This window comes from Prionailurus viverrinus, chromosome D1 (assembly GCF_022837055.1).
Source record: "Prionailurus viverrinus isolate Anna chromosome D1, UM_Priviv_1.0, whole genome shotgun sequence".
NCBI lineage: Eukaryota > Metazoa > Chordata > Mammalia > Carnivora > Felidae > Prionailurus > Prionailurus viverrinus.
Window position 1 is genome coordinate 8,183,172 of NC_062570.1, and position 23,714 is coordinate 8,206,885.

The following is a 23,714-nucleotide window of genomic DNA, read 5'->3' on the forward strand; positions in this document are numbered from 1 at the left end:
ATTTAAAATTTCTGTCACTATATTCAGTGCTCTCTTATGCTTTTTATTCTAGCAGGGAACATGGCACATTTTCTTCATATCAGCTATGTAGCTAGGGAAAGGGAGCATTAACTGTAGTGCTCGGGGGAACATGTCCCTCTATGGTCATGTGTAAGCACAAACTAACCTTGAAACAAATAGCTGTAGTGATAATTTAAACAGTCCCTTTAGACCAGGCAAGAGCAGCTTCTTTTTTGTCCATTGGGTTGGCTTTCCATGACTTATCAGGAGACTCAGAGTTTGATTTCCTTCTCCCATCCCCTCCCCTCAGGTTAAGAATTGACAGCATTGGGAACAGAAACAGGTTTCTGAGACATTGTCACATATCTTCTGGGGATTTTTCATGACTACAGTGTTTATCTCAATTTGCCATTTCCTGTAATTAGGCTGCACATCGCACATCTGATTCCTTGCGAGGCAATCATTCATTATGTGGATCATACCGACTCTCTGCTTCTCTGCCTTTCTGAGGCAACCTCTTTGGACATTTCACTCCCTATTAGCAATTCTGCCAAAGTGTGACATGTAGAAGAAGCAAAAAAAGAAACTCAAATCTAAGTGTTGTTTTCTCACCTCTTTGCTCACAATCAGGAAGGTGAAGAAGTCAGATTTCATAGCTCGGGTTTATTGTACAATTGCCCATGGATATCTGTCTACAACATTCCAGTCCAGGATGTACAGGTATTTTTAAAGACTAGCTCACCTCATAAATGTCTTTTTAAACTACTTCTTTTTTGAAAACAGCAGGTGATTTTAACTTCTACTTTTAGTTCCCCTGAATGACTCTTCTGATACTAAAGGTCCCAATACCAGTAACAGCCTGTGTATGACCAGGATGAGCTGACCAACATAAAAGATACCCACAGAGAAAAAGAAGGAGGTCCCACCTATAAGGAGGAAGAATTATGCAAGCAGAGGCTGAGGAGGTAGTGGCTAATGGAAAATGTGACCAAAATATTTCTATGACCATTAAAAGTCACAAAACCAGTAGAAGTTCCTGTATTTATGAGGTCAGTTGGTAGTTCCTTTTGTTTTTTTAATGTTTGTTTGTTTGGAGAGAGAGAGCATGAGTGGGGGAGGGGCAGAGAGACAGGGAGAGAAAGAATCCTAAGCAGGGTGTTCACTGTCAGCTCAGAGACCGTCACGGGGTTCAGTCCCATGAACTGTGAGATCATGGCCTGAGCCAAAGTCAAGAGTTCAGTGCTTAGCTGGCTGAGCCACCCAGGCGCCCCAAGGTCAGTTGGTAGTTCCGATAGAGCCCCCCCCAGGATGCTGCATGTTGGGAAATCAGCCTCAATGGGATATGTAGTTGTGAACAAACAGCGTAACAGGAACCATGCCTTTATAATCAGTGTAAACCAGTCAAAGTCATGGGGAGAGCAGATCCTGTACTACTCTGAAATATACAGACCCTAGATACACAAAATTACTCATGCTCAGAAAAATAAAGCTCATTGGTGAAGCATGTTGGCCTTTCCATCACTTTTTCTTCTGGGGACATTAATGTGTACTGCTAAGGTTTTAGGGGAGTACCATGGCATAGAAATTTAAGATGTGGATTTCGGAATCAGATTGTCAAGGGTTCAAGTCCAAATTCTACCCCTTAATAGCTGCACACTGTTGATATTTTTAAAACTTCTATAAGCCTGGCACAAATAAGTATTAATACCTATGTAGAATATTATTTGCTAAATAATTTATATTGGATCTATTAATATCTATATTAAATATTATTTTTAAAATATTATTATTGTCATAGCAACCATCAGTATTTATTCAGCCTATTGTGTTAGCTTAGGCACCAAGTTTTATAACGGACCTAGTTTCTGAAATCTGAGAACAGTCTAGCACAGTGAAGAGCAAGTTTTCAGGACATAAAGACTTCAACTATAGTCTGAATCCTACTAGTTGCCCCTTTGTGACATGGTGCAAGTTTTGTTGGCCGTTTTAAACCTCACTTTCCTCATTTTAAAGATAGAAGTAATAACATCTACCTAGCAGGTTTTTTTTTAATGAAATTTATTGACAAATTGGTTTCCATACAACACCCAGTGCTCATCCCAAAAGGTGCCCTCCTCAATACCCATCACCCACCCTCTCCTCCCTCCCACCCCCCATCAACCCTCAGTTTGTTCTCAGTTTTTAACAGTCTCTTACGCTTTGGCTCTCTCCCATTCTAACCTTTTTTTTTTTTTTCCTTCCCCTCCCCCATGGGTTCCTGTTAAGTTTCTCAGGATCCACATAAGAGTGAAACCATATGGTATCTGTCTTTCTCTGTATGGCTTATTTCACTTAGCATCACACTCTCCAGTTCCATCCACGTTGCTACAAAAGGCCAGATTTCATTCTTTCTCATTGCCACGTAGTACTCCATTGTGTATATAAACCACAATTTCTTTATCCATTCATCAGTTGATGGACATTTAGGCTCTTTCCACAATTTGGCTATTGTTGTGAGTGCTGCTATAAACATTGGGGTACAAGTGCCCCTATGCATCAGTACTCCTGTATCCCTTGGATAAATTCCTAGCAGTGCTATTCTACCTAGCAGTTTTATAAGAACTAAATAATGGTAACACATGCTACATGAGTGGTAAATGTCTGCTGTGCAATGGGCCCACAGAATAATCGTGGTTCTTCCCACCCTCTTCTGTCTCCCAGCCACTGAATCACAAGGTTGTTGTGGAGAGTGGCAAGGCACATTCTGACCCAAGCATAAGCACTGAGCAAGTGCAGAAATTAAACTACAATGGAATGCACATGCATGGTCAGATAGAGGCTTTAGAATAGAACAATGAGTGGTGAAATCAGCATTGAAGTTGACACTATGGACACGGAAGGGTCAAAAATATTCTCTTTGAGTAGGTGAGATTATTCTAACCAATATCTTCTTGGAAAGCATAGGAGAAGGCTACTTTCTGGAGGCTTCCAGAGACCTTATGAAGAGCTGAGAGCTAATCATCTTGTCAATATACTTGCACTTTATTGGTATGTTTGTAAGACATGGCTATTTTAGAACACCTAGTGCTGAAAACCTGTGCAGAGGTCCAGTGGATGGAAAAAGACTTATTTTGTTGATGCTCTTGTAAATATAACCATCGGAAAATTAATAGGTTGGCTCTTTTAAGCTGGCCTTTTCATGATAGTGTCTATCTTGTTTATTTAATGAGTGTCTGTTTCTTCATTACCAGTTAGCACTTCAAAATGGCATTGAATGAGAACTGAAATGAACTCACCAAGCAACGCTGTATTTGTATTTGTATTTTTTCCTCAAGATTAATTTTTAAAATCAACATCTCTTTGCTGATGGGCTGACAGTCCCTAACAAGAACAGTTAAATAAACAAATCATTAGGCTGAGAACAGACGTGCTACCACAGGTCCAATCGCCCAATTTAACTGATCACTGATGGATCTTAGTCATGACATATGACTTCCAATCTTCCAGAAAGCACAATGTCTGCACTGTTTTGTCAATTATTATAAAGAGTGGCAGGTTACAAATATGTTAAATCAAAAGAAAGAAAGAAAAAGTTGTAACATGTCAGTGGTGCTTGTTTTCTGAGATCTGTTCCCTTTTTTTTTCAACAATAACTTATTTCTGTTGGATTACATAAATACAGCATGTTGCTGTAATCAGTATCTGCCCTGTATGAACACACTTTTAGGAACAGGCAGCGGCTGTAATACTCGTTATTCAAACCTCCAATTTCTCTTCTATTGAATAACAGCTTTTATTTGTAGCATTAGTGTTGATTCTGTTCCAACCTCTTTCCTCAAGATGGAGGAGTATGAGCCCCTGGGGTCCTTGTACTGCTTTTCCAGCTAGGAATTATTTTCTAGTAATGTTGGCAGGAGGGGCTTTTTCTCAAGGGCGAAGCATTAAATCCCAACACATGCCTTCCTGGGGCCTTAACTGAGTTCTGAGTGCTCTTGCTGTATCAATTTTGGGAGGGGAATCAGATTTCTCTGTATTTAGTAGCTGTGCCTGGCACACGGCAGGGAAGATCATATCTTCCAAGGGTGTTGAGAATATTATTCTGCAAACCTTAGTTAAGAGGTAGGATAGAGGTGAGATAAAGGGCCTCAATTTATTTCTTAAGACAAACTGTCTAAAAGAGACATAGATTTGGAGAGGGGGAGGCAGTGCCCCCTCTTGTCTGCTTTGTTAAAAAAAAAAAGGCCTTGCCAAAATGCTTTTCTAATTTCTTTCTTTGTATGGAGGCAACACTTAAGAATGATCATACAGTGTCCTACATATACTCATGACGGCAAAGTAAAAATGTTAAAGTCTATCCTGTTATGAAATATATTCTAGAAAAACATGTCCCTGTCTGAGTTAGGGCCAAAGCTAACTTTTAGGGTTATGTTAAATGTATCAACAGGTGCGAAAAGTTGAGGATGTACTGCATGGGTATAGATTTTATGCTTATTTTATAAATAACAAGGATAATGATAACAGATGTCATTCCTCAAATAGTTGCTATGTGTCCATATCTGGCTAAGCAGCTCACACATGTAACTCAGTTACTCTTTCCAGCTACACCATTAGATGGGTGTAGCCCCTTTTTTCCAGATCGGGAACTTAATCATTCACGTAACTTGCAGAAGGTCCCGCAGTTAAAAACGTGGTAAAGACAAGACTTGAATCCAAATCTGACACCAAATTTTTGTACTCTAAGCCTACGATAGTTAATTTTCTGAGTCAGCTTGCCTGGGCTAAAGGATTGTCCAGTTAGCTAGTAGGAGTTGACTGATAGGGTTTGGGCTTCACTGGGGCAATTCAGCTGGAATGCATGTATCTCTCTTCTTCCTTTTGGAACCAGCAAGAAAACAGAACATTAACTGGGATCCGAGAAAGTAAGCCCCATCAAGTAAGTAGTTTTTAAGCCTGTGTACATGTCCTATCCATTTCTTCAGTCCAATAAGTCATGTGGCCAAACTCAAAGTCTGAGACAAGGAAATACACTGTGCCTGTACAGTGGAAATAATTGCAGAGTCACTGGCAGAGGTCATGGCTGCAAGGATGGTGAAGAATTGGAGACATTCATGAAATCCGCTGTGAATAGAAACATGTCTTAAATGACACAGGCAAATGACCCAATTTTACCTATAATGGGATGTAAAATTGGTGCCCCAGAAGATGAGCCATATTTATTTTATCAATCTCATCTACAATATGTGGCTAATAATAATTTTATTGAGAGAAGTACATTGCTAAGCCCAGAGCCTGGCAGTAGTAACCATTTGACAAATGTTAACTGTTGTCAATATTATTACTTCTGGGATTATTAGATTGAAATATATATCCTCATAACACTTCCCTGCACTTTTCAAAATTGAACTATCGTTAGCATGCACCATAGGAATTAGCTATGGCTTTTGAAACAAATCTGATTAGCTTTCCAGATTATGCCATATTTATGCCTCCTAGCACATCATTACATACGTTAGTGTGAAAAATTTCTCAAAGCAAGATTATAGGAATTTTTATATCACGTTCATGGAAGAAGTGCCAAATGTTCTATCTTCCTCAGTTCTCTCTGCTAGGCCTGCCTTGTTAGAAATATGCAAGTTCAGAGACCCCTCCAACTGAATTTCCCCTGAAGTCAAGCAAACAGGTGCCTTTCTGTGTCCCTCCCTGATGAATGGAGGCCACTTCCAAATAAGTTCTTCCTTACCCACATTAAATTTATTAACTGGAAATAAAAATTAATTTGGACGTAAGTTCATTATAAATTGATCAATATTTTCCTCTGCTCCCTGCTGCAATTTCGTTACACAGGATTGTATCGCATTTACTGCTTTCAGCACCTAGGCCTTCCATGGCTCTATTCTGTAAATCAATGCCTCATAATATAATTCAAACTAATCCCATAATTGAGTCTAATTAAGAACAGCTTCAGACAATTATTATAGAATTATCGAAGGCAGAGATTGAAGAGATTTGTTCATTTATCCCATGTGCCCCTACTGACACTAGGGTTCCCTGTAGCTTTTCTTTCTAGTGATCTGTCTGGTCTTGTTTTGGAAGTCTTAAAGAATTAATCTGTCTGATGTTTTCTTTGAGACTCCACTTAGAAGTAAAATAGATTTCACTGGATATTTTACCATAATATTTATTTTCAGTAGTACTTGCCTTTCATCGTTCATTCAGGGAGTCATAAGGCAATCTAGACTACAACACAATACCAAGAGAGGAAATGAAGCCCTTAGGGAAAATACGTACAATGACTTAAAATAAGATAATGCATTGGCTTATTTAATGAAAAGCCCAGCCAGATCCAAGAACTCACACAGAACTTTATTTCTCCATTTCTTGGCTTTGTTTTTCTCTGATCAGTTTCCATTTCTGGCAGATTGTCCCTAAGAAGCAGAAAAGGTATACTGTGATAGCTCCAGGATTTCACAAGAGACCCATTTTTTGTCAATATCTCTATCAGTCCTTCCAAAGTTTGGTGACTGGCTCTGGGTTATATGCCTACCCTCGACCAATCTTATCGTAACTTAAATGAGTTATTCCGATTGGCTAACCTAGGTCACCTATGTACCATCATGGTAAGAATGTGAAGACATCTTGATCAATAGCTCTGGAGAACCATACGGAGAGGGGGAAAGGATTAATTCCCATAAGTAATGGATTTAGGGACATAAAAATAAAATATATAGATATTTTCCACTTATCTTAATCTTACTCTAGCCGAGTGAATTGCAGCTTCTTCCCTCTTATTTCCTCGGGAGTTAAAACTATTAGGGTATACTCCCCTGCTATTCCAGCTATTTGGAGTGCACAATGGAAAGGTTTGCTTTTGCCGAACTCTGAACACATTTGAAAGCCAAGTGAATAAGCAGGCTCCCTGTGGAGGGAACACCCTGACATTTTAAGCATCCAAGTGAGCCTGATCTGAGAAGGATATGAAAGGAATGTGTTAAGGGAGGGGAAAAGAGAGGGTGAAGGAGGAGAGAATTACATATTCCCTCCCAGTTCAGAAACCTTATATTCAAATGATTTTCTTACTACAAGAGACTGACTTCTTATATCCAGCTAGAGTGTAGGATACCCACAATTCCCTCATGAATTCTCTTTCCTGCAGAGAGCTATATTCTAATCACCAGTTGGGTCTGACTTCTGTTGGCAGATCTGACCTTGTGCGTGGGGCAGGTCATGGCAGCGTAAGGTAAGCTACAGGGGCAAGATGCTGCTGCTGGAGGGAGGGTCCCCAAATGTTCCCTCCGCCCAGATTCAGTTAAGGTTGAATCTTCCTACCATGACAGCCATCTGCCTGGATATTCTTTCTTGGCAAGAGAAGGAATTCTTAGGCTATCCCATTGTCTTCTCTTCCAGCCATTCAGTTTATCCCTGACATAAACAATTATTGCCAGTGCTACCTCTTAACTCTTCGGTGAGTTGTCACAATAGTGTAGGAAAAGATCTAGAATCGACTGAACTTTTAAAAAATTCCAGTGTAGTAAACATGCAGTTATATTAGTTTCAGCTGTACAATATGGTGATCCCACAATTACGTAAATTAGTGCCTGTCCAGATAAGTGTGCTCTTAATCCTTTTCACTGAATTCACCTATGCCTCCACCGAGCTCCCTCTTGTAACCCTTTGTTTGTTCTCTATATTTAAGAGTCTGTTCTTTGGTTTGTTTCTTCCCCCACTTTATTCATTTGTTTTGTTTCTTATTTTGGACATATGAGTTAAATCATATTGTATTTGTCTTTCCCTGACTGATTTCACTTAGCATTTTACCTTCTAGACCCATCCTTGTTGCAAATGGCAAGATTTCATTCCTTTTTATGGCTGAATAATATTCCATTGAATATACATACTACATCTTCGCCCTCCATTCATCTCTCAATGGACTCTTGGATTGCCTCCATAATTTGGCTCTTGCAAATAAGGCTGCACTAAACATAGGCTGTGCATATCACTTTGAATTGGTGTTTCTGCATTCTTTGGGCTAATGCTCATTAGGGCAATTGCTGGTCGCAAAAATCCTCAACAAAATATTAGCAAACCAAATCCAATAATACATTTAAAAATTCATTCATCACCATCAAGTGGGATTTATTCCTGGGATGCAAAGGTGGTTCGATATTGGCAAGTCAATCAACATGATACATCACATCAGTAGGAGAAAGAATAAAAATCATATGATCATTTCAGTAGATGTTGAAAAAACATTTGACACAGTACAACATCCATTTATAATAAAAACCTTCAACAAAATAGGTTTTGAGGGACCATACCTCAACATAATAAAGGCCTTATATGAAAAACCCAGAGTGAACATCGTACTCCATGGAGAAAAACTGAGAACTTTTCCCCTAAAGTCAGGAACAAGTCAAGGATGTCCACTCTCACTACTTTTTTATTCAACATAGTCCTGTAATTCTTAGCCACAGCAGTCAGACAAGAAAAAGAAAAGACATCCAAAGTGGTAAGGAAGAAGCAAACTTTCACTATTTGTAGATAACATGATACTATACTTGTAAAATCCTTGGGGAGCTGGGATGACTCAGTCACTTGAGCATCTGACTCTTGGTTTGGGCATACGTCATGATCTCAGGGTCATGGGATCAAGCTCCACATTGGGCTCTGTGCCGAGCTCCTGCTTAAGATTCTCTCTCTCTTGTGTGCATGCACTCCCTCTTTCTTAAAAAAAATCCTAAAGACTCCACCAAAAAACTACTGTAACTAATAAATAAATTCAGTAAGGTTTCAGGGTACAAAATCGATGTACAGAAACCCGTCTCATTTTTATACACTAATAACAAAACATCAGAAAGAGAAATTAAGAAAACAATCTCATTTATAATGGAACCAAAAGTAACAAAATATCTAAAAATAAACCAAGAAAAGCGAAAGACCTGTTCTCTGAAAACTATAAAACCCTGATGAAAGAAATTGAGGATAGCAAAAGGAATGGCAAAACATTCCATGCTCATGGATTAGAAGAACAAATATTGTTAAATTGTCTGTACTACCCAAAGCAGTCTACACATTTAATGCAATCCCTAGCAAAACACCAACAGCACTTTCCACAGAACTAGAACAAGCAATCCTAAAATTTGTATAGAAGCAGAAAAGACCCCAAATAGTGAAAATAATCTTGAAAAAGAAGAAGACAATTGGACATATCACAATTCCAGACTTCAATTTATATTACAGAGCTGTAGCCATCAAAACAGTATGGTATTGGCACAAACACAGACACATCAATCAATGGAACAGAATAGAAAACCCAGAAATAAACCCACAACTATATGGTCAATTAATCTTTGGCAAAGCAGGAAAAAATATGCAAGCAATGGAAAAAACAGTGTCTTCAACAGTGTTGGAAAACTGGACAGCTATATGCAAAAGAATGAAACTGGACCACTTTTTTTCACCATTCACAGTAATAAGCTCAAAATGGATTAAGATCTAAATGTGAGACCTGAAACCATAGAAATCCTCGAAGATAGCACAGGCAGTAATTTCTCTGGCATAGGCTATACCAACATCTTTTTAGGTGTTTTTCCTGAGGCAAGGGAAACGAAAGCAAAAATAAACTATTGGGACTACATCACAATAAAAATATTTTGCTCACAGAAGGAAACAACTAACAAAGCTAAAAGATAACCTACTGAGTGCGAGAAGACATTTGCAAATGATAAATTCTATAAAGGGTTGGTATCCAAAATATATAAAGAACTTATACAAATCAACATTAAAGAAACAAATAATCTAATCAACTTAGTTTTGATTTGTGATTTTGGAAAAGTGGTTCTATCACAACTGTTTTTAATATACCTTGAAAAATATCTGATATGACACTAATAACAAATTTGAATGAATAAAACAGCTGCCTGGTCACTGTGAATTTGTCTCGTGTCATTTTCAAAATGTGAGACCAAAGAGGCAGAGAAGGGCTAGAAGCTAGGAAGAACTTCCATGCAAAGCAGAATTTGTGCAGCTCAAGAATAATAGCCACATCTGAAATGTTGTTTGAGGTCACATAAAACTTTTTTTGGAAGACTTTGAAAATCAAAGATTGGCATTAGAGAATGGGACTTCTCCCAGAAATATTAGTTATCTGGTCCTGAGCTAGCATCTGCTCATGTGGTATTCAAAGTTTAAAGATGATTAGTATTATTTAAAGTAATACAGGTTAGGTCTATGAAAATTGATATAATTGTGTCATTCTTTACTATATTGCAAAATTACCTTCAAACTCTAATCCATAACTACTTATCGCTTATCTGAAGATAACTTACTTTCAGATGATTTTGACTATTAGAATTCACTCTAAGTAGTTTAGATTTGGTTGCAGCACAACTTCTACAATAAAATACCTTTGAAAGTATTTTTGAAATCTTGGACAGTGGGGGCGCCTGGGTGGCTCAGTCAGCTAAGCCTCCGACTTCTGCTCAGGTCATGATCTCATAATTTGTGGGTTTGAGCCCCCCATGAGGCTCTGTGCTGACAGCTAAGAGCCTGGAACCTGCTTCAGATTCTGTGTCTCCCTCCTTCTCTCTCTCTGTGTCCCAAAAATAATTTTTTTAAAATCTTGGACAATGATTTTATTACCTTCTCAGCCCCCACTCCCATCCTTCCCTTCCTATACATATAGCCCTGAAATCTCTGATACTCATCCTGCATTCACAGGTTCTTGGGCTTTGCTGACCTATCCCAGAACTCTAGAAGAATATTTAGAGCACATGGAGCACTTTCTCCTCTAGTTACTCACTACACATAATTAGCACCTTAGGCTAGGGATAAATTTTATTTCTTGCTTAATGAGTCAACAAGTTAATGAAATCATTCTATTGTAGTGTATGTTCTTTATCTTCCTTTCCATCTATATCTCTAAAAAGCTTAGAGAGCCAGCATTGTAGCTCTATAGGACTTAGGCTATTTGCTTTCCAAATAAATTACACAATGTCAGGATTCCTAAACTTGATACCTTAGACTTTATTTGATCCATTAGCTAATGGAAAACACCCTATAAATAGGGTAGATGAGAGAATCCTGATCTTGGCAACTGGAAAAGTCTCTACTTATTGTGTTGGATGTATTCATGGTCAGGGTCAATGACAGCAGATGTTCCTTACCCTGCCTCTCTAATGTGCTCTTAAGTGATTAGGTATGGGGGATGGGTAGAAGAATAGAAGAAGGCACGCTAGATTCGTGATGAACATAGACCCTCCTGTCAGGATGATGCTTACACCTGATAAAACAAGCACATAAGTGCAAGTCTGGCCTCTCCATTATTGCTTTACTGTTCAGCGCTTGGTGTGTCTAAGGATCATTATACTAATTGCTCTCCACTGCCAGAATAGGGGTAGGGCCCATAAAACTTCCCCTAAATACCGTCAGTCTCCCTGAAACCCAGATTATCATATTATAGTTTGCAAGGAGTCTTCTCTGGGATAATCCTTTTTTTTTTTTTAATCTTTTTTTTAACTTCATCTTTATTTTTATCGGAGCAAAAATGCACATAGTTTAAAACATGAAAATTTCCACAGTATCGTAATTTAAAATAAAATTAAACTAAACAGCTGTCATCTGCCCCACCCTTTGTCCACTTCCTGTTCCCGGAGGCAGCCGCTTTAAATTTGTTTTTGTTTATTTCAGTATTTACCCCAGTATCTTGAAGTAACAAGATTATTATACCACTTTTTGATTTGAGGAGGTTTTGGTGTTAATGATTAGAGATTTAATGGAAGATGAGAATTTTGCTCTCTTTTGCCACCTCTGTATTTGTGCCCCACTTTTCTGAAATTTTCATAATTATGATTACACCAGATTCAGTCCTTACCTTAGCATGACAATGGAAATGTTATGCACAGAGGAGCCTTGTAGTCCACTAAAACTACTTTTACTTTCTTGCATTTGTTTTGTTTTCCTGGGGTCAAAAGTTGCATTCTATTTGCTTAGTATTGTACGTACTTATCGATTCATCATGAACTCTTTCTGAGTCATCTAGAATCTTCTGTCAGTATATGGAGACACATCAGACATCTTGTCAGTTTGATCTCCTTGGAAACATGTTTTCATAGTTTTCTGCCCTATTCCTGTATGAAATACGGTCTTTGTGTTCCACAGCTGCGACCTTGGGGTTGCCCTTCACCAGCGACCTGAGGGCTCCTTTGCCTTTGTCTTGAGTTTGATCTGATCCTTAGATCACACATTTTCCTTTTTCTTGGCCCAGCCCCTTATTTTCATGGGGCACGTTCTCTAGCAGCTTCATCGTAAAGGGTGCAGGGGGTGGAGGGTAGACCTTCTGAGATCGTGCGTGTATGCTGTATAGTCTGTCCTTCTAGAATTTTGGAGGCATGGATCTATTTTGGTCCTCATTGTTACTGCCTACATTCTGAATCAGTGTCCTCGATGAAGGACATGTCTTTAATCTCTGGTGGTCTTTGGTATCTTTATCCCCAGTGTTCTCCACTTGCACAGTAATACGTCTCCATGCGAATCTTCTTTTCACCTGTTGTACTGAATTCTCAGTGGGACCTTTTAATTTAAAAATTCATGGCTTTTAAATGTTTTGGGATCATTTCTTTGCTTATCTCCTCTCTCTATTTTGTCTGTTCTTTCTATAAAAGAGAACCTCCCTAATTAATTCTTTAATTTTCCTTTTTTTATATCTCTTATTTTCCATCTTTTTTTTGTCCTTTTTAAAATTTTTTTAATGTTTTTTTTATTTTTGAGAGAGAGAAAGAGTGCGAGCAGGGGAGGGGCAGAGAGAGAGAGAGACACAGAATCTGAAGCACACTCCAAACTCCGAGCTGTAGGCACAGAGCCCAGCGCTGGGCTCGAAACCACAAACCGCAAGATCATGACCTGACCGAAGTCGACATGTAACTGACTGAGCCACCCAGGCGCCCCTCCTTTTTTTGTACTACTTTCTGTGAGATTATCTTATTTTTTCAGCTTTATTGAGGTATAAGTGACAAGTAAAATTGTAAGATATTTAAAGTACACAATGTAATGATTTCATATACGTACACATTGTGAAAGAATTCCCACAGCTGAATTAATAATTCATCACCTCACGTATTTGCTTTTGTGCGTGTGTGAGAACATTTCAGTTCTATCTTTCAGAAAATTTCAATCACCATGCGCTACATAACTTTTTTCTGTCATCCCTTACACTGAAGTGCTTTTTGGTTGGTTTGTTCATTTTTATTGTTGTTTCTTTTACATTCTGCTACAATTGTTTGTAATTTATATGAGCTCTTTCTTATTTATTAAAATTCTTTCTGTTAACCTTGCTCTTGGTTCTTCTTTTTTCTTTTTTCTCTTTCATTTTGAAGTTTTCACTGTGATTCTCAGCATTAATTTCTTCAGGATAGTCTTGCTAATTTATAAAAACAAACAAACAAACAATTTCTTGAGCTGTCTGACTGTCCTTAGTCATCTTCTCATACTTCCAAATGACATCAGTTAGGGCGTCTAGGTGGCTCAGTCTGTTAAGCGCCCAACTTTGGTTCAGGTCATGATCTCGTGGTTCATGAGTTCAAGCCCCATATCGGGCTCTCTTCTGTCACTGCACAGCCCTCTTCAGATCCTCTGTCCCCTCTCTCTTCCCCTGTCCCCCTGCACACATGTTCACGCACTGTCTCTCAAAAATAAATAAAACATTTTTTTTAATGTGAAAAAAAGGGAATCCTCATGCATCGTTGGTGGGAATGTAAATTAATGCAACCACTGTATAAAACAGTATAGAAGTTCCTCAAAAAATTAAAAATAGGGGCGCCTGGGGGGCTCAGTTGGTTAAGCGTCCAACTTCAGCTCAGGTCATGATCTCGCAGTTTGTGCATTTGAGCCCCGCGTCGGACTCTGTGCTGACAGCTCGGAGCCTGGAGCCTGCTTCTGAATCTGTGTTTCCCTCTCTCTCTGTCCCTCTCACTCTCTCTGTCTCAAAAATAAATAAACACTAAAAATTTTAATGACATTTAAAAAAGCTAATTAGGTTTATTGCAGTAATGTCAATTTCCTGGTTTTGATCATGCACCATAGTCGCTTAAGAGCGTTAATATTTGGGGAAGCTGGGGGATGAGCACACAGGACTTCTCTATACTATATTTTGCAACTTCTTATGAGTTTATAATGATTTCAGAAGACAAAGTGAAGACAAATGCTAACCAGAAATTCCAGGTGTTCAGAGAAAGGGCTTGCTGCCTTTGGTGTCCCTGGACGGTGCGCTGGCTGAGACACGTAAACTAGGACTCCCAGTAGCACCAGTAGCCCAGTAGCAGGGCTTGACCCTGGGCTGTGCGGCTGCACTGGTCTCCTGCGTGGTGGCCAGCGCCCTGGTTTGGGGGAAAGTGTGCTTTCCATTTGATACAGATACTCAATCTCCCCACTTTTCGTATGGTCCCATTCCTCTAACTTCTGCATAAGGTGACTCCCAGTGGAAGGACTCTTTGTTACACGCTTTCTAAGGAATAACCTTCCTGTCTGCTCTTGAAGTGGGAGGGGTAATTGCCTCGCCATATGACATGAGTAGAGGGGTGTGTGGACCTGGGGATCTAGTTGTTTCGGTTAGTCCTTTTATTTTTAGTGTTATCCAAGCCATCAATTGTTAAAGAGCCTGGTGCCCAATTCTGAATGCTTTCGTGAGTTCTGTCTGATTCCTGGCTTTCTCCACTGCTGAGTCAATTACCATTCAGCCTTCTGCTTTCGTTACTTTGTTGTTGCTATTTTTGTTTGTTTGTTGTTTTTCTTTCCTTTTTTTTTGTGGGATTTTGCAGTTTTTAAGAAGTCTCTTTTATTTTGGTGAGATTTCTAGGAGGAAGCAGAGCAAATGTTGTCTGCCGAGCTAATCTTAAAGTAAAAGCCTACCCAAGCCAAAATCTTTACCATGGTTTCATGAGATGTACCACAATGAGGGATGGATAGCAAGGGTTATATACTTGAAGAACTCTCCTCACCGTGTGCATCCAGACCAGAATTTCAGACAAACACAGTTAACCTTCCGCAGAGGACATTTTTCTTTCATGAAAACCAACAAATCCTGATACTACCTTTTACAATAAACAGTAGCCTGCCTCACAGAGCTCACTCGTGTCAAAGAGTTTATGACAAACACAGACTAAGAGGACTCAGCTCAGAGATGTCAGTATCTGCTGTGTATGATAATTACCATCGTACGATGGTAGATATTTCTGCATTCATTTACCCTTTTAACAAATATTCACTGAGCCCCTGCTATATGCTAAGCAGCATCTAGGCACTGATTCTGCCTAAAAAGAATGTGAAGGCAAGAATGGCAGAACGAGTAATATTAACAGCTACAGTCTCCTTTAAAGCACAGACACCAAGGACGTTAAATGAGGAAAAGATCACGCATGTTAGCTAGTATTAAATCCCTCATCAAATGGATGCACAATTGTTACAGATAGTATAGTCACTGTCCCTCTTCTGTCTGTAAAAGTGTAATTATATTCCAGTGTCCAAATAGTGGCAATTTAGAAATGACGCAATAGCCAGAGTAGAGTAATAAAACAGAAACCATTACATATGTGTGTATATGTATATATATATATATATATATATATACGTATTATGTATGTACATGCCAAGTAAGTATATAAATTATATACCAAATAATTGTCATCCCCTTATTTCTTTCCTCATTGTTGCAAAACAACTCGAAATCCAAGGTGCTGATTGAATTCAGTGTTCCTGACAAAAAGGAATCGGAGATCCCCCGTATAAGACAGCTTCTAAAGTATTTGCAAAATGAACTTCGACACTTTACCTTAGGTGGAATTCACAAAGTGCAATACTATGCAGGGTATTCCTCGACCACTTTCATGAATTTGTCTGTAGCTTAGAAAACTTCACTCAACCACCAGGAATTTCTTCTTAACATCCTAGAGAAAATGTAAGTCTTCCTTAGTTTTCATAATTGGAAATAACAAAACAGTCAAGAACATAGATTCTGGAACTAGATCATCTGATGGTAAATCTTGGCTCTACCAATAACCAACTGTGTGATCGTGCCAAACCAGCCCCGTATGTTCTCTAGGCCTCAGTTTCTCCATCTGTAAAACAGGGACAATGGTAGCATGATTAATATAAGATAATCTGTGTTAACTGCTTTGAACAAGTACTTGGCCCTTATCATGGTCAATATTGCTTCAGATGTAACATTCGGGAAAAAAAAATTCTCTTTCCAAGAGATTAATCTGGGGCACCTGGGTGGCTCCATTGGTTGAGCATCTGACTCTTGATTTCATCTCGGGTGGTGGTCCCAGGGTTGTGGGATCGAGCCCTGCATTGGGCTCTGTGCTGAACATGGAGCCTGCTTGGGATTCTCCTCCCTCTCCCTCTCCCTCTCCCTCTCCCTCTCCCTCTCCCTCTCCCTCTCCCTCTCCCTCTCTCTCTCTCTTTGTCTCCCTCTCTCTCTCTCTCTCTCTTTGTCTCCCCTTCTCTCCCTCTCTCTCTCTCCCCCCCTCCTCTTTCTCACCACTCCCTCCCTCCCTCTCTTGTTCTGTCCCTCTCCCCGGTCACATTCTCTTTCTCTCTAAAATAAAATAAAAAAAAATTTTTTTTTAATTAAAAACAAAGAATGACGATTCAGCTTATTTATTCCATGGCATATGTTTGTCTTCCCTTTGGTTGTTAAAATTTATTTCCCAATAAAAATAGAGAGCCTCAAACAATCTCTTCTTTTTTCTTGTCTTATTTCCTTAATACATTCAACAAGTCCTTATACTTTTACAGAGCTTTGGTGGTTTGCAAGTCAGTTTCCCACTTTTCTCAGCCATCAGATCAATGCCATGATTAGTATTGTCGTCTCATTTTCAAGATTAGCAAACCTAGATCTGCCTGGTAAATGATTTGCCTGAGGTCCACACTTAAATCCAAATCCTTTCATCACAAATCCTGTGCTCTTCCCATTACGTCAAATGGGCTTCCTTCTAAACAACGAGAGACAGGAAATTATCAGTGTCCATTTTTACACATTTCATTTCAATAAAGTGACTTTGGCTCCTTGTGTTTTCAGGAAATCACATGCCAGTGACTTCATTGTATAAGGATATAGCTAAAAAGAAACATTCAGCCAAAGGCAGTTTTACACCGTGGAAATTAGAGGCTACAAATCTTGGCAGTTGGCTTTTCATCTGGGTGATTCAGTTTCCCAAAGCCCTGGTGAGCCAAAAGCTGTGCTTGAGAAGAGAATGGTAACTCACTTGACAATAAATTATATTAAAGAGAAAGAACAAGTAAGCCTTGAGCCGCCAATCCCAACATCATTCAAGGCAAGATGTCAGGTGTATATAGTTTTTACATGTGTGCCCATGTTTATTGTATAACTTTAAAGTACAAATTTCAGAGACAGGTAAGATATTTGCTAGGAGTTTGAAAACACTTGAAGGATCTGAAAGACCAGGTTAGTATTGAAGGAAAAAAAGGCACTCTTTTTATTGGTTTTGTTGGCTTATGAGCCTAAAGGTGTGGCAACACCTGGTTCAGTCATCTTTACCTGTTTTGTAAGGAGAGCACCTTGTAGCAGCAAAGCCGTCAGAGGAGGCATTGAGAAGTGATCAGTATTAGATAGTGTTAGATAGATAGGGGTTTTGTCCTGCACGTGCTGAGATATGACCAATATCAACCTGCCACACAAGAGGAGAGTCTCACCAGCCTCGACCGAAGGGAAGGGAGCAAGAGAAATTGGTAGCACAGTCCCCTCGAAGGATGGAACCCAGACACAACCCTGGAGGGCAAATCTGTGGTACATCAATGCCAACTGCAAAGAAATGTGTTCTGTCCATCTTGGTACTCCCGGTGCATTCGTGCGTGGTGGCCACCAAGATTGTTTTGCTCTGGTGACGGAGAGTGCCATTCCCCCATAACTCTAGACACTGTGGGCCCAAGCCCGGGACAACAGAGCATGGTTATTCTGGAGCACAAGATTTGTACAATATGATGAACTTCTTGAGGGTTGAAAAACCATGCCATCAATTCACTAAATTTCCCCCTTCCTTTTTCTAAGCATAAACGAGCCAGTTGGTCAAATCCTTCAATATATATGAAAACCCTGCTTGAAGATAGGACGTCAGGACAGCAACAAGACCGTGCCGCTAAGAACATTCTGAGCCGCCGGATTCTTCTTGCAATCAAAACCTTCCACTGTATCCAAAGCATTGAAACATTCAATGCCTCACACCTATGCATAATGAGATCCTCACTTCTGAATTTTCTGCTTTAAATATAAATGGCCCATAAAAAACTAAATGATCTTAAAATCTAAGATCTATTTTGTCTTTGTCCCTTTTGCCCTCTTTGTCTCAGCCTATAAATCATATGTGAAGCAAAGCAGTTTCTTGACTATTAAAACATAAATACCACTCACAAGTCCAAAGTTCAGGTGGAGACTCTATCCAATCATCCAGTGTGTCCAGAGTTGTGGCCCGGGCAAGCGCCCCTTGATGGAGGAGCTTGCAAATCTGAGCGTGAAGGCTTCAATCTGCTAAAAGGGAAGTGGCCTCAGACACAGTGGAGCACGTCCTTACCTCGGCGGTGTCTGTGTTCAGTGATACTTTGGGGAATGCCACTCCTTACTTGCAGCTGTTTAATCTTCCTGGACTTCTCCCTTCCTTGGGACCTCAGGTGACCCCCCTCGCTGAGGCTTGCGGGGCACTCCAGAACTGCCCACTCAAGTGTGCTGCCCCAGGAAGCCTGCCCACAGCCTCCGGCAGCCAGCTTTCACCTTTCACACAGACAAGCACCCAGGCGAGATGACCTCATGTCGGCCTTGTTTAGTAACTAGGTCTGCCCTTGCCAAGGTAACACATTTTCCGAGTCTGAAGTGGCACGTGTGAATCCAGTTTCTGAAAACTCAGTTCTGGGCGCAAAGGCAGAATGGACTAAAACGCGGCATGTAATTCTTTATGAAAAGCTGGGACGAGGAAGTGAGAAAAGAGCCATAGGAAAATCTCAGCTGTTCATTTCGGTCATCTGGTTCTCTTCCGCCCCAATCTTTGACCAGAGCTTCTTGGAAAGCGATGCATTTTTTATTTCTAGCCTCCATCTTTCAGACAAAGCCAAGTTTTATCCAAAGGCAGGTGGAGAAGAGTGTGGAAGTGAAAGAAAAGAGACAGTTGAGGTCTACACACCCCACTCCTGTGTAATTGAGCATTAACTGCATGTTCGGGTAATTTCATGCCCAGAGCCCAGATGGGGATGTGGGGCACAGTTTAAGGGCCCACAGGACTTGCTCTTAATTATACTTTTCTTCCTGGCGTGGACGTTCTAACCAGAGAACACTTTTGGCTAATTTGGTGCATCGGCACATTTCCAGGAAGCGGCAGGTAAATCAGCACGTTGTGTGACTGTGGGAGGGCAGGATCCAGCTGGATGCAGCAGAGAAGCCCCACCCTTTGTGGTGGGCTGGTACATTCCAGAAGGGCTCATTCTGTGAACTGGGATAGCATCCAGCCTCCATGATGGGCGGTTTCAAACAGGCTCACTCTGGTTCTCAGACCCAGTGAGCCAGAGAGAAAGGCCCGTGTCAGGCAGCTGCCTTCCACCCCCGTCAGGAATCAGCTGTAGTTTCTGCCTCACGGCATCTGCTACGTGGGATCTGGATGGAAGTAACAACTACATGCTGGGCAGCTGCAGAGTTTAAATACTCATTGCCCCTGACTTAGAAAGGCCGTACCCTTCTGCGGTTTTAGATTCTTAGATGGCATTGTTGTAGACTCTAGTGGGAATCCATGCAGAATGGATGTTGGGCCCGATTTCTTTGACTTTAGTGCATCTGATTTTCTCTCTCAAGAAGCAGCACAGAGTTAAGTCAGTGAGTGAGAAGCCAAGGGAGTTGCTGCTGTACAAAGTCAGAGTTAAATGGAATCGATTGGCCTCACCAGCACCTCGGAGATTCCTGGACACTGGACCAGGTGTTCATGTCCCCGGGGAGCAACCTGGACCAGGGGGTGGGTCTTTTTGGCAAATAGCTGAATCAGAAGAGCCGCACCACATGCGGATAAAATTCATCCTTTCCCTTTGGGGAGGCCATGGAGAAGGAGAGAAGAAAAAAGTCAGCAAAGGGTAGAAACACACTACCCCTGGTGGCAACTCCCTTGGTCTCCAGGGCAAAGTGACACTTGGGCCAGAGGGAGGGGAGGGATGGGGAAGGAGAGTGTGGCCAGCCCTTGGGCATGCCTACATAGGCTGGCATCATACTGACCTCTTTTCAACCCAGGCTCTGTCATTCCTCATTCCTTTAGTACCTTTGTTACCTTAGGCAAATTACTTTTTCTCAGGAACAAAGTGAAAGTTATAATGGTACCTCACCTTAGAGTGCCCTTGCAAGGATTAAAGGAAATAATGGTTCAGGCGCCTGCGTGGCTCAGTTGGTTAAGCGTTGGACTTCAGGTCATGATCTCATGGCTTGTGGGTTCAAGCCCCACCTCGGGTTCTGTGCTGACAGCTCAGAGCTTGGAGCCTGCTTTGGATTCTGGGTCTCCCTCTCTCTCTCTCTCCCCCCCCCCCCATAAAAAAACATTTTAAAAAAACTTAAAAAAAAGGAAATAATGGTTTGGGGTGGGGTTTTTTTGTGTGTTGTTTTTTTTTTTTAGTTTTATTCTTTATATATATATATATATATATATATATATATATATATATATATAGTGAGCACAGTGTTATGTTAGTTTCAGGTGTCCAGCATAGCGATTCAACACTTCTAGACATCACTCAGTGCTCCTCATAGCAAGTTCACTCCTTAACCCCCATCCCCCCACCTACCTCCCCTCTGGTGACCATCTCTTCTCTCTAGTTAAGAGTCTGGTTTTTGGTTTATCTCTTTCCCTTTGTTTTGTTTCTTAAATTGCACACATGAGTGAATCATTTGTCTTTCCCTGACTGATTTATTTCACTTAGCATTTAACCCTCTGGATCTATCCACGTTGTTACACATGGCAAGATTTCATTCTTTTTTTATGGCTGAATAATATTCCATTGCATATATATACCACACCTTCTTTATCCATTCATCTATCGATGGGCACTTGGGCTGTTCCCATAATTTGGGTACTGCAAAGAATGCTGCTATACACACAGGGGTGTGTGTATCTTTTCGAATTAGTGTTTTTGTATTCTCTGGGTAAATACCCAGTAGTGGAATAATTGGCTCATATGGTAATTCTGTTTTTAATTTTTTGAGGCACCTCCATACTGTTTTCCACAGTGGCTGCACCCACTTTCATTCCCACCGACAGCACACACAACTTAAAAGAAATATGTTTTTTAAGATGTCTGTCACCACACCTAGCACATAGTGAGCACTCAGTGGGTGGCCAGTGGTGGTATCAGAGCCACTGCCCAGGAGAGAAAAAGGGCTTCTCCTCTCAAGGCCATTGTAACTTTCCTCCCAAGGGCAAAGGAAGGTTCCGGAAGCAAAGTATCTGTTACTCCAGGCCATCTACCTCTCTGGCAAATAGTAATGGCGAAACAAAACAAAAACGAGAACAACAACTTGAGCTAGAAAAGGTAGAAGGGGAAGATTTGCTTCAGGGTTCTTGGAATGTCTCAGGGAAATGCAGTTGGGCCTCATGAATGACTGGAATCAGAAGGTATAGACCTAACTGCTTTGTTTTATTGAGCAGGATTCTCTTTCCCTGTTTCCTGAGGCAGCAGAGAGCCAAACCTGCAGAAAGTTAACCTACAAGAAATTCTTGATCTTGAGTGATGGATATGCCCATGGTCTCTGAAGCTAACACAACAAAGCCAAGCAAAACTTAACAGTGAGGCTACAATTTGATTTAGAGAATCTAACCTACATCCCAGACCCTGTCCCTAACCATTTCTTCTTAGTTTGTTTCATTTGCTCTTTTGCTGAGGTCATGGCCGTGTAGCCTTGTAACTGTGGTATCCAAGTAGCAGAAGATAACCTCAGATTTACATGTTACAGCCTAGGTATCCAGAGAGAGACTAACTTACCTATGTCATACCCAGTTACAAACAATATAGGAAAGACAGTAATTGTCCACTCTGGGAAGGTAACCACCTTTAGACTATGACCACATCGGTGATGGGCACAGCTTGGGTCAGGTGTCTGGGGCTGGATCAATCACCATGGCCATGGGGACAGAATCATGTCAAGTTAACACAGGAGCTCCCACGGTAACCATATTTGGGGATGGAGGGGCTAGTTCCTAGAAGAAGTGGAGTTCTTGGCAGGCAGTGTTTGGGAGAACTCAGCCCAGAGTCATTCCTGTGCTGGAGGGGCGGTGAGACGAAAGCTGATTCCTGTTCCCATGTCCCTGGATTCCTTGGGACTGTCATGTTCTAATCTGCTTTTGTCCAGAGAGGCAAAATGAACAGTGTCATCAGGGTGAACTTAGAATTCCTGTAATCTTGTAAAGGGCATGAAGGATTGAAGGAACTTTGGAAAAAAAAAAAAGGCATTTGCACCATTATTTTGAAGTGAGTAGTCATCTGGCCCAATGCAAAGAATTTGGGATTTGCTTGACTCTCTTTATTGGTAAAATGCAAAAGTGAAGATATGGATTTGGGTCTTGGCTATGCCACATAGTAATTGTCTGGTACAGGGTAGATGAATAAACCTTGATTTCTTCACATATGCAATGAAGACAATACAATCCATGTAGTGTTGTGAGAACCAAGTAAGGAGACACATAGAACGTGCTTTGTAGAGTGCACATGACAAAGTGTCAGGAAACATGAGCTGCTGTTGTTTTCATCTCTTAACTAATCTTTCATTTAACTGACTTAAATTATACAACCTTAAGTTATAGCTGCTGGTGTCTTTCTGCTCCTTCAGAGATTTTAAACTCCAACAGGCTAGAGATCACTTCCTATTTGTCTTTATGCCAATGGCAACCTCCAGTAGCAGAAGCTCACTGAATATTGGCCAAATAAATGTTGACTGGGCTAGATGGCCCTCTGTGCACTTTCCGCTGTCTTCTGGGGGCTCTGCACACAGGGAGCAAATGATGCTGACACAACTGGGCCAGGCCATACATCGTGAGCTCACATCTTTTCCAATTTCCAATGGATTGGTTCCATTTATTTGTTGTTTGTTCATTCACTTAATAAACATTTATTGAATGTTTACTAATATTCCAGAAATAAGCCAATTTCTGCTTCTGTAGTGATGAACAACAAACTCCATCCACCATGGAGTTTACATGAAATATCCTATGCTAGTGCAGGGTTTTGATGCCCCCCCGTGTGTAAACCCATTAGCCCTGGATTATCATTTCATTCTGTCTACCTCACTTGTTGGTGACCTCCTTGAGGACAGGAGTCATGCATTTTATTTCTGTGCCTTGCTCAGTGATTTTTGGGTAAGAGGGTTCAATAAATGGTGAACAAACGGATGAATGATTTTCAAGAGTTATCTTAGAGAACCCTGATAACTTTGCATGTATTTATTCTGGATTGAATCTGCATATCCTTTGAGTGAGATAGGAAAAGCAGTGAATTTTACAAGTTGGGCCTTTGAGCCTTCCAAGTCTTGCCCAAACGACTTGAGTCATAGATACGCCCTTGGTCTCTGAAGCAAACAAAACAAAGCCAAGCAAAACGTAACAGTGAGTCTAAAATTTGATTTCAAGAAAATGCCTCTTTCTCTAATCTTTCTGGTGTTTTCTGTTCTTGGAGAAGAAGTACACCTTCTGTCCGCAACCTTAGCTCTTTGC